The sequence below is a fragment of the Ochotona princeps genome, chromosome 10 (genome assembly GCF_030435755.1).
Source record: "Ochotona princeps isolate mOchPri1 chromosome 10, mOchPri1.hap1, whole genome shotgun sequence".
NCBI lineage: Eukaryota > Metazoa > Chordata > Mammalia > Lagomorpha > Ochotonidae > Ochotona > Ochotona princeps.
This window is the reverse complement of record NC_080841.1, coordinates 23,936,722-23,947,250: the sequence shown is the minus strand read 5'-3', so window position 1 is coordinate 23,947,250 and position 10,529 is coordinate 23,936,722. Positions and strand designations below refer to the sequence as shown.

At 35.0% G+C, this 10,529-nt stretch overlaps 1 pseudogene; it reads left to right on the top strand.

Moving 5' to 3' along the window:
• Nucleotides 1-9,117: 9,117 nt before the first annotated feature.
• Nucleotides 9,118-9,717, top strand: LOC131481303 (serine/threonine-protein phosphatase 2A 56 kDa regulatory subunit gamma isoform-like; annotated as a pseudogene).
• Nucleotides 9,718-10,529: the final 812 nt, after the last annotated feature.

The following is a 10,529-nucleotide window of genomic DNA, read 5'->3' as shown; positions in this document are numbered from 1 at the left end:
TTTTAAGACCCAAAATAGCTTAAATTTTGACTAAAAATATGCACTGAATATTCCAGATTTATATAAAACTTCTTCATGATCATGATACTTCTTCTGTTCTACCTAACTACAACATCTTGCTCCTTGCTTTTGGATACAGGGTTATGCCATCATCCCATTTGTGTTTCACAATCTGACATGAGACAGAAAGAGCAGTTAGATCACTCCAATAGATGAGAAAATTAATATGAAAGAATTTTCCCAAGGTCCCATAGTTGGTGAGAGACAGGACTAAGTCTCAAATAATGGTCTTTTTGTTTTTATGCAATTTGTTAAATATATAAGTATACTAAATAAATATGTGTGCATGAGTGAATTTATATATGTGCAAACCTGTATGTATATATTGCGTTTTCAAGTAAACTATCATGGTACAAATTAAAGAATTAAGGGAGCTAGCTACAAAATCCATTAGATTTGGGAATTTGATTTTGAAAAGATCCAAAGAGATCAGTAAAGAAGTTTATAAGGAGGCAGAATTCATGATTATAGCTTTATAAGTTAAGAAAATATCAATGCAGAAGGTATTCTGAGACTTAGTAAAATGAGCTAAAGCATACAGAAGCATCTCACACGGTGTGTGACCTTTTATATTGGGTCCACAACATCAGCTAGTTTGAATCCAATTCTCATAAAATATTTATGAGCCTCGCTTTCTTGAGAAAGTCATTTTCAGACGATAAAACTGTGAGAGTTCATTATTCAGGGGTCCTGATTGGTGTGAGGAAAAGTTAACAAAGCAAAGCCAAGGAAGGCAACCTCAGCCTTCTGGGTTCCTTTTTCCATCTTCAGAGAGATAGAAACAATGAATTCAGCATCATTTGCATTATGAGAAGCAAAGAGAGAAAACTTATTTCTCTGAAATTTTAGGACAGCCTCTCATTGATTTAGGAATTTGGTGTGTATATAGCTAATCATACGATTGGAATTTAAAAGAAAATCTTTCTTAAGAAAATCAAGAGTGTTAGTTCCTTCTCATTTTAAAAAGATTTATTTGTTTTTATTCAAAGGACAGATGTACAGATGGGAGAGATAGAAAAAAGAGAGAGACAGAGATCCATCCATCTACTGGTTCACTCTCAGTGGCTGCAACAGCCAGAGCTGGGCTGGTCTGAAGCCCAGGAACCTGGAATATCTTCCAGCATTCCCACATGGGTTCAGGGACCTAAGGAGTTAGGCCATCCTCAGCTGCTTTCTCAGGCCATAAATGGGGAGCTAGATAGGAACTGGAGCAGCTGAGTCTCAACCCAGTGCCCCATAAGGTGCCAGCACCACTTAACCTACTACACAATGGTGCTGGTCTCTATTGTTGCCTTCGTAATTCATCAGCAACAAAGTTCTTCTTGGGACTAATCTACTTAATCTGATGTAAAATATTTGTAGTGATAAGTCATTTCCTGGTTAATAAATACTGACCCACCATTGATTGCAACCCAGCTAAGGAACTAACCATCCAAAGATACAGCTCTGATCCTGACCCAGTCACCATCAGCATTACCCTGCGCCATTCCCTCTGCATCAAGGAATTGGTTTCACGTTTGAAAAGTAGGGAGTTCAGAGTTGGTGGCTTCAAATGATTCCTCCCAGATGCTAGCATTTCTACACCCAACTATGTTTCCTTACTTTCCATCTGCTTTGTTTCCCAAACATTTTTAAGAATTTGAGAGATTCAACACCTTTTTCCTTCACTATAATAATGACACAAGACCTAATGTATTTTCTCTTTCTTGACTGAGGAGCTAATGTTTGGAAGGATCTTTGCCTTTTTCATTAGAATCTTGCTCTTTCTTCTCATTCCTCTGGTCTTTGAAGGTTTTTCCCATAAACTATGGCAGCATGATTTCTTAGCATCATCTTGTTTCATCTCATTTATATCCCCCACCTCAGTTCTTACAAGTTTCCAGTACCACACAGGGAAGAGTGGAGGACAGTCAGGAGCAATGGTTCTTGCTGAATAACCACCTTCAAAGAGACAGTTAAGGAAAAGCCAGGTATAGAAGTTCCAAGAATAGACTCTTGGCCTGTAACTCTAGTTTCAAATTTCAGGCTCCTAGGATAGTAATTCATACTAGTACCTTGTTCCTTTATGGGTGAAATTTATTTTTTTTTTAAGGTTTATTTCTTTATTTGAAGGTAGAGCCAGAGAAAAGAGAAGAGATATATAAAGAGATCTCTTGTTCGCTAGTTCGTTACTCACATGGTGCAATAGTCAGAGCTGGGCGAGGCTGAAGCCAGGAGCTTTTATTAAGCCGGTAGCAGAGATGGCAGAGCCCTAACCTTGTGATTATGCTCTGCTTGCCTCCCCAGGTTTAGTAGAGGAGATAATTGGACCAGAAGCAGAGAAATAAAGACTTGAACTAGCACTCTGGTGTAAGATGAGGTTGCAAGTGGGACCCTAATCTGCTGTATAAAATATTGGTCCTGATGGGAGATCTTGTGGGTTGTGCTCAACTGTAGTAGGGAGAATCTCTTGATAATTTTTTTTCCTTTTTAGGATATAATATGTATCTGATTACTCAAAGCTCTTGAGTTGCAATTCAGTCCTTGAAGCTATTCAAATTTAATGTAACACCCCTGGAAAGTTTTATTGCTTACTATGTTCAAGAAACTGACTCCACTGACTTTATTTTCATTTTAATGAGGCAATAAGTCTGATAACTATGTTAAAAATTATAATTTATATTCTGAATTTATATGCTAACTTGCATCTAATCTTACATCTTCCGCTGGCTTCCCATAAAATCAACTCACTAAAGAGAGCTTTTCAGGGTTTTTTTAAAAATAAAACTGGAGAAAACTCTGCCTCTTTATGTATTTCCCCATTTGTCAAACTTTATTCTTGGCTTGATGTTAGGAGGAAATTGTAAGAAGTTGTGCAATTAATTGTTTTATACATGGTAAGTGTGAAATATTTGTTAGTTACTAAATAATGATCTGAATAAATGGATGGCTAGATTCTACTTATTAAACTAATTTTCCTTAATTTGATGATAGGTTTCACGTTGACCAAATTTATTTATTCAATATTTTTGCTTGAGTTCTAAAAAGAATTATGCAGAAAATTTATTCTAATGGTAAAATTTAAGTAGGAAATCATTCTATTTTTAAAAAAGCTATAATGTGATAGGAAAATACACAAACAGCAAAAGGTACTATTGCATATAAACATGTGAAAATTCCTAGAAAAAGAGGTAATGAACACAGTGATTAAAATAGCAGATACTAAACTATCTCATCTTGAACAAAAAGAGAATTGAGAGTAGTTGACATTGCCTATCCTTGTGGTACAGCTAGTTAAGCCACCACTTGCAATGCCAGCCAGCATCCCATAATGAGTTCCAAGTGCTCTTCCAACCCAGCTTCCTGCTCATGCTCCTGGCGGTGGCTGGCTTGCAATCCTTATTGAGAATAAGGGTGACTTCTAGGCTTCTGGATTCCCTCCCTGGCCAAGTTCTAGCTGTTACAGCCTCTTGGGGGAATGAAAAAGTGAATGAAAGACTTTTCTTACTCTCACATCCCCTCCGCCTCTATCTTACTCTACACTTTAGATAAGTGAATAAATATGCTTCTTAAAAAAATAGTTGATAGCAATGATTTTTCATACCTTTCACAAAGTAAGTTTGCCAATTTAAATTAGGGATCATATATCCAACTAGTTCAGTGAGGTAATTTGCTCTAGCAAGGGTAGATCACTTCCACCTTCAATTTCATGCAGTTGTTCTCTTTATAATTTACTTAAGCAACTGAAAGAGTTACATATTTGTAGTTATAACCAAAAAACATTCTGGCAATTAGAAATCTACCTGCTTTTTGTTTAAAATACCACAGATTGTTCAAGCCCAGACTCAAATGTCAATTTGGCATATATAGTAAATAAAGCTAACCCTCTCTAAACAAACACACAGTTTTGTGAATCATATTTTGCTATTGTTTAGGTACATGGTTTGGCTTAGTTATTGTCATTGAGAGTTTAGTGACATCCACCATTATGTGTAGTTGCACAGCAGCCAAAAAAATTGTGTCTTACTCATGGGATACAGCATAGAGATGTGTTGTTAGTTCATGCAACATTTAATAATGTTAATAATGATTGCCAACATTTAAAAATGGAGTATTTTATATAAACATTCAGATATCAAGTATATTTAAGAATCTGGATGATCTAGAAAAAGTGGCTTTTTATTATTGTGATGGGGATTATGTACTGACAAGTGCTCACAGTTGAGTAGTAACTGCCACCATGTGGCTCTCAGAGCTTGCATTCTTCATCATGATGATGGCTTTCTTCATTATGAAACTTCCCACTATTTGCAAGAATTTCATTTAAAAGTTTGATTTTTCAATAATCAAAATTGTCTTATCTACTCTAGGTGATTATACAGAAATTAAAAATAAAATAGCTAACAAAGGTGAATTCATTAGCCAAATATAGCTCATGTATTCTTCCATCACCTTCTGTCTCTATTTGCTGTTACATGTAGGAAATAAAGCAACAATAACTTCTAAGTTTTTCAAATTTCAACTGAAATAAAAATTGATATTATTTCAACATTTAAAACATCAACTTTTAAATGTTTACAAAAATACATTCTGGGAATTTGAACTCAAGGGATTTAAATCAATTTATCAGTTCAGGAAGAACTAATTTTGACAGTATTAAATCTTCTACTCCATAAACATGATACATCTGCCCTTACAGTTTGCATAAACCAATTTGCCTACAATGGACTGATCTTTCACAAAGGTGCCAAAAAACATTCATTAGAGAAAGAATTGTCTCTGATAAATGGTTCTGGGAAAACTCAATATTCACATATAAGATAATTACACTATTCACATGCCTCTCATTATATTGAAAAATCTCTTCAAAATGAATTAAACAACTAAGTGTAAAAGTTGAAACTACAAAACTACTGGAAGAAAATTGAAGAGAAATATTGAAGATATCAGGAACAGCAAAGCTTTTTTTAGATAGGACTACTGATATCACAGTTTCTCTGGAGAGATGAATGGATAAAAAAAATGTTTGCAACACACGCATGCACACACAAATATATAAGTATTTCTCATTCATGGATGGAACTGGAGTGAAATAAGTCACATATAAAAGGCAAATATCACATGCCCTCACTCGTACACCAAAGTTAAAAGACTGAATCTTATCGAAGAGAGAATTGTGTGTATCAGACAGTGAAAAGGATGAGGGGAAGGAGATGACAAAGGGTTATTAATGAATACACAAGCAAGCCTGGTAGGAGGCATATTTGTGTTGTATTGTTTTGCACAGCAGGTTAACTGTGTCTGATAATAATTTATTGAATATTTAGAAACATTAAATAGAGAGAATATTGTATGCACCCATTACAGAGAAATCATACATATTTGGAATGTGGATAGAGCAAATGACCTAAGATGATGCAAATTGTGTTCTAATACTGATATATCACACTTTAGTCTATAAAGATATAAGGCACACCAAATGCTCATGTAAAAATGCAATTAAATGATAAAATAAAACTATAAACCTTATTTCTCAACATAAGCTCCATAATGTTTAAAACCCTTTTTCAAACAATGTTACCAGCTGTTTAATTCATCCCTAAAGAAGGAAGAGTCCTTAACGTTGAACTACATGATTTCAGTCTTTATATATATATATACATATATATTATATATAATATATATATTATATATATATTATATATTATATATGTGTATATATATTATATATATATTATATATAATATATATATAGATATATATATTAACAAGTAACAAATTAGTGCACTTTAAAGACTTCCCAAGACTGGAAACAAAAAGAAGGCGGCACCAGATCAGAACTGAGTAGATGTGATATTACTCTCTGAAGAGGATCCCTCTCCATTTTCTCTCAGACTTGTCCTGACTTGATGAGCAGTATGAGCACGAACACTGTGATGAAGCAACCTACAATGAAGTTCATCTGCTAAAGCTTTGCCTATGCTTCTCTAAAATACTTGCAAACAGCAGAGCTGTTTCTCTTTGCCTGCACCAAAGAACCTAAATATGCTGAATGTCCCCAAACTGCTGTTGGTCAATCTGCTTTTGCTTTGAATAAACCAGTTCCACCTCTTGGTAGCCATTGCTTTGTCTTTGGTGCCATCTTGGTAATGTCATGCTTCATTTCCCATTATAACTGTTGGAAGAAGTCTCAATCCTGATCAAATTCGTTTAAATTTTTCATTGAACGCTTTGATCTTGGTCCAATCATTGTTATTTTCACATTTTCAGAAGTTGTGTCTGACTTTCCAGTCAGAATTGCATAAATCAATTCAAATGTCGATGGTATAGATGATTATTCGTGTTCTGAATCATCAGTCATCTTTAATCAAGGCACAAATCAGCTTAATTTTCTTCCTTGAGGCAGATAGTCTGCTGTTGCGGGCTTCATTTTCAGCAAGACTTACCCCTTCTTACCCTGAGTTGACATATGTTGGATCTATTTGGGGGCATTTTCCCTGCCAATATTTCCAAAGATCAATGATTTTATCATGTTCTATACAAACTTCACCACCAATTTTATGTCTGTTCTTGCTTCAATGTTAGCAAAACCGGTACTGCTCTGCTAGATGCTCCTTTCAAACTGGTACATTACACTTAGTATCTCAAGCAAGATGCTGTTCAGATGTGTGTATAGCATGCATGAGTTTCTTTGTGAGTAAAACACTTGAAATATAGGCATATTTAAATAATATGTACTTGAAGACCCTTTGTATATAAGTATTATGTTTTAATTTAAAACATCTTCTTTAAAAAAGCTTTTAGATGACATAAAAATAAGCAATTAACAACTAACAGCTGTATAGATAAGAGACCCAAAATGTAAGTAAATTTTGGGGTAAAACAATGATATTCTGAATACGGCAATTAAACAATAAGATAAACAGGCACAATGGAGAAAGAATTTCTTCGTAGCAAAATTTATTTCCAAAACTATATATACAACACAACTCTGTGTTCCATTTAATAAACAACTTTATTTTGACTTATATATAATCTATTCATCTGTATTTCATAATTATTTCACTTTTATGAGTGAGATATCATATATCATGACAGGATGCCAAAAGGCATATTTAAATAATCTTTCCTGCTTCCTTGTTGCCTTATTAGCCATTCCAGTTCTGTCCTGTGGTCATCATGGGACTGAGAATATTAAAGCTAACAGCTTTGAAAAGTTGTTTTGAGAGAGACTTGCAGTGTTTATTATTTCAGTCATTTAAAAAACATGAATTTTCAGTATTTATTATTCCAATCATTTGATGAATTTTTGCTGTCCTATTTATTATGCTAAGTTAATTGGTTCTGTGATAAAGGTATTTCCCAAAGGTAATATTTTCCTGTCTAAATAAATTTTGTAGAGTCCAAGCTACATTTTGGCTTCACTTCACAGGTTTTGAAAACTTCAGATCTCAGTGCAATTTTTATTCCCAAATGAGAGAAACTCACAGATGACAGAATCATTTCCAATAACAATGTCATACACCAATTAATAGATGCTTCTTAGTGATATTTTAACCTGCCACTAATGATGTTGAACCAATTTTAATCTAAATATATAGATGCAACTGGCAAACAGGTTCATTAAATAATGCTTAGCATTACTAATCATTAGAGAAATGGAAATTATGCTCACAATAGGATATCAACTCACAACTATTAGAATGGATTTTATCAAAAACACGAAAGAGAGAAAACATTGGTGATATGTGGAGAATCAGGAAGTGCTTGTATTTCTGTTAGGAGAATACAAATTAATACAGCCATATGTAAAACAGCAGCAACATTCCCCCAACCCAACTAAATTATATCAATATGTCACAGGTTCGTAACCACTTCTGTGTTAATTGCAGTGCTGTTCATAATAGCTAAGATATGAGATCAACAGAAGAATGGGAAAATAAATGATGTTCATATGCATAAAGGAATGTAAGCTAGTCCTTACAGGGAATGTGAAATACAGATGGATCAAGAAGACATCCTGCAAAGTCCCACTAATACAAATAAGCAAGGTGTAGAAGACAAATACTACATGATTTCCTGTACATGGAATCTTAAGAAAAGTTTTGTTTTGCAAGTATTTTCTGCCCTTTGCATCAAGAGTTTGAGACATTTTTATTCAACTGTACTTGGGTATTAGTTACTTTCTTGACTGTTGAAGTGACATACGAGACTTTTGAGGACAGATAATGAAAATTTTAGAAACTTTTAGCAAACGCTTTTGCTTTTCATGACCTGGTTCCACATGAAATATTATTGAGAACTATCAAGTTGAGCTCAGCCAAGCCATAGATCAATGAAAAATTCAGTACATTGTTGTCTCAGTGATGGACTCTAGCTATATCCACTTGCCATGTCAGAATTTTTGGGTTCAAGTTCAGGCTCAACTTCTGATACATTGTGCTGCTAAAGTGTACTGTGGGAGCCAACAGATGTTGGGTGAAGGCCTGAATCCCTGCCACCCATACGGGAAACCCAGATTTGGTTCCCTGTTTCTGACTTTGGCTTTTGTTATTACTAATATAGTCACCAATGTCTTTAAATTTAGTCATAAGATAAAACAAGATCTATGTGCTCATCTTTCAGATTTTGTCATTCTATAATAGCTACAAGAACTAATGATGTACCATTCTCATTTTGGAAAGAAAACAGTAATAATACAGGTATTGTCAGAATAAGTCATTTAAGAATTAGGACTTAATTGTGAGAATGAAATTAAAGTTTGGATGGGGAAGTCAGAAGGTTTGATCAAGCCATCAGTTGCTACAACTTGAAATGCAGGAGCAGATACAAAAGCCTGAATTCATGGGTAAGTCTATGAAAACATGAAGGTTCTAGACATAGGAATAGAACTAAGAAGTGGACGTTAGAAAGGTGAGCAGACATACAGTAGCTACCTCTTCAGTCTAGGCTGCCCAATCTGAAGCGATCATGATAAGGACGATAGACCTCAAAGCATAATGACATCCACTACTGCTCTGCATTGTGTTCTGGTACGGATTACTATTATCAGCAAAATGCTAAACTAGACATTCAAAGATGATTCTAGGAAACAGGTCCAAGACACGGGTAGAAGCAAAGGAAGTCTCTGTCTAACACCCACAGCTTTCCTACCGAGTCATGCAGTTCTAGAAGAGGACAGCACCTTGACTTAACCAGTGGTAATGGCACTCCTCAAATATTAGCCAAAGATGCACAGCACAAAAGAAGTCATGTTCTTAAATCAATTAGAAGAAATTTTAGATGTAATTGAGCCACCCGAGTTTGTGAAAATCATGGAGCCTCTTTTCCTACAGTTAGCCAAGTGCATCTCCAACCCACACTTCCAGGTGACGGAGTGAGGGCTGTACTTCTGGAATAACGAGTACATCACGAGTCTGATCAGTGACAATGCAGCCAAGATTCTGCCCATCACGTTCCCATCCTTGTACCACAACTCCAAGACCCACTGGAATAAGACAATTCATGGTTTGATATAGAACGCCCTGAAACTCTCCATGGAGATGAACCAAAAATTGTTCGATGATTGCACCCAGCAGTTTAAAGCAGAAAAAACTCAAAGAGAAGCTAAAAATGAAAGAACATGAAGAAGCATGGGTTAAAATAGGAAACCTAGCCAAAGCAAAACCTAGATACTAAAAAGAGTGACATGAGAATGCTGATGTAGTGCTACTTGGATATTTTTATAAGATAAGGATATGGTTAATCATGGGCAGGAGGGAGACCAGTTCCACTGATATTGTACATGAGAATATCTTCAATGAAAAGTGCTGTTCAGCTAGTAAAAAAAAAAAAAAAAAGTAGAGGTATCACTCTAACAGTCACCTGAATGATCTTAGTAATTAGTTTGCATTTCCAATGGAAATGTGTAGTTCTTTGGAATTCCCTTCATGTAGGCCTTCCAGCTCCAGGATCCAATCTTATCTTGGAACTGGAGCAGGAATCCCAACAGTAGGAATTCAAACAAAGCTTTAATGATTCACATTAACTATCTCCAAATCCTTGAATAAACACTTCAGGAATGCAAGTACTCAAAAAAAAAAAAAAAAAAAAAAAAGAACAAACAATAAGCCAATGTTTAGAAATGTATTTTGAGGAATTCTGTATACCTATTCTCTGAAGGGGAACACCTAATGTAGTATCACAAATCAAAGCAAGTAGACATGTATGCTTGTTTTAGTACAGTAACTGGAATACAGGAGTTAGTTTATACTAATTTATGAGAGTCAGTTATAAAATATTTTGGACTCTTGCAAGCTGGTTGACATTACCAGCTTATCATTAGCCATGGTGTCACTATTTATGCAGTGAAAGTTGATAAATACGACAAAACAGAGTTAGTTTTTGAACATTTATCAGAACAAAATGCTACACTCTGGATATCCTAGCAAACACCTTGCTAGGTCCAAAGTCTAGGCAGGACCAGGTACTTATGCACCATGTTCCTGATT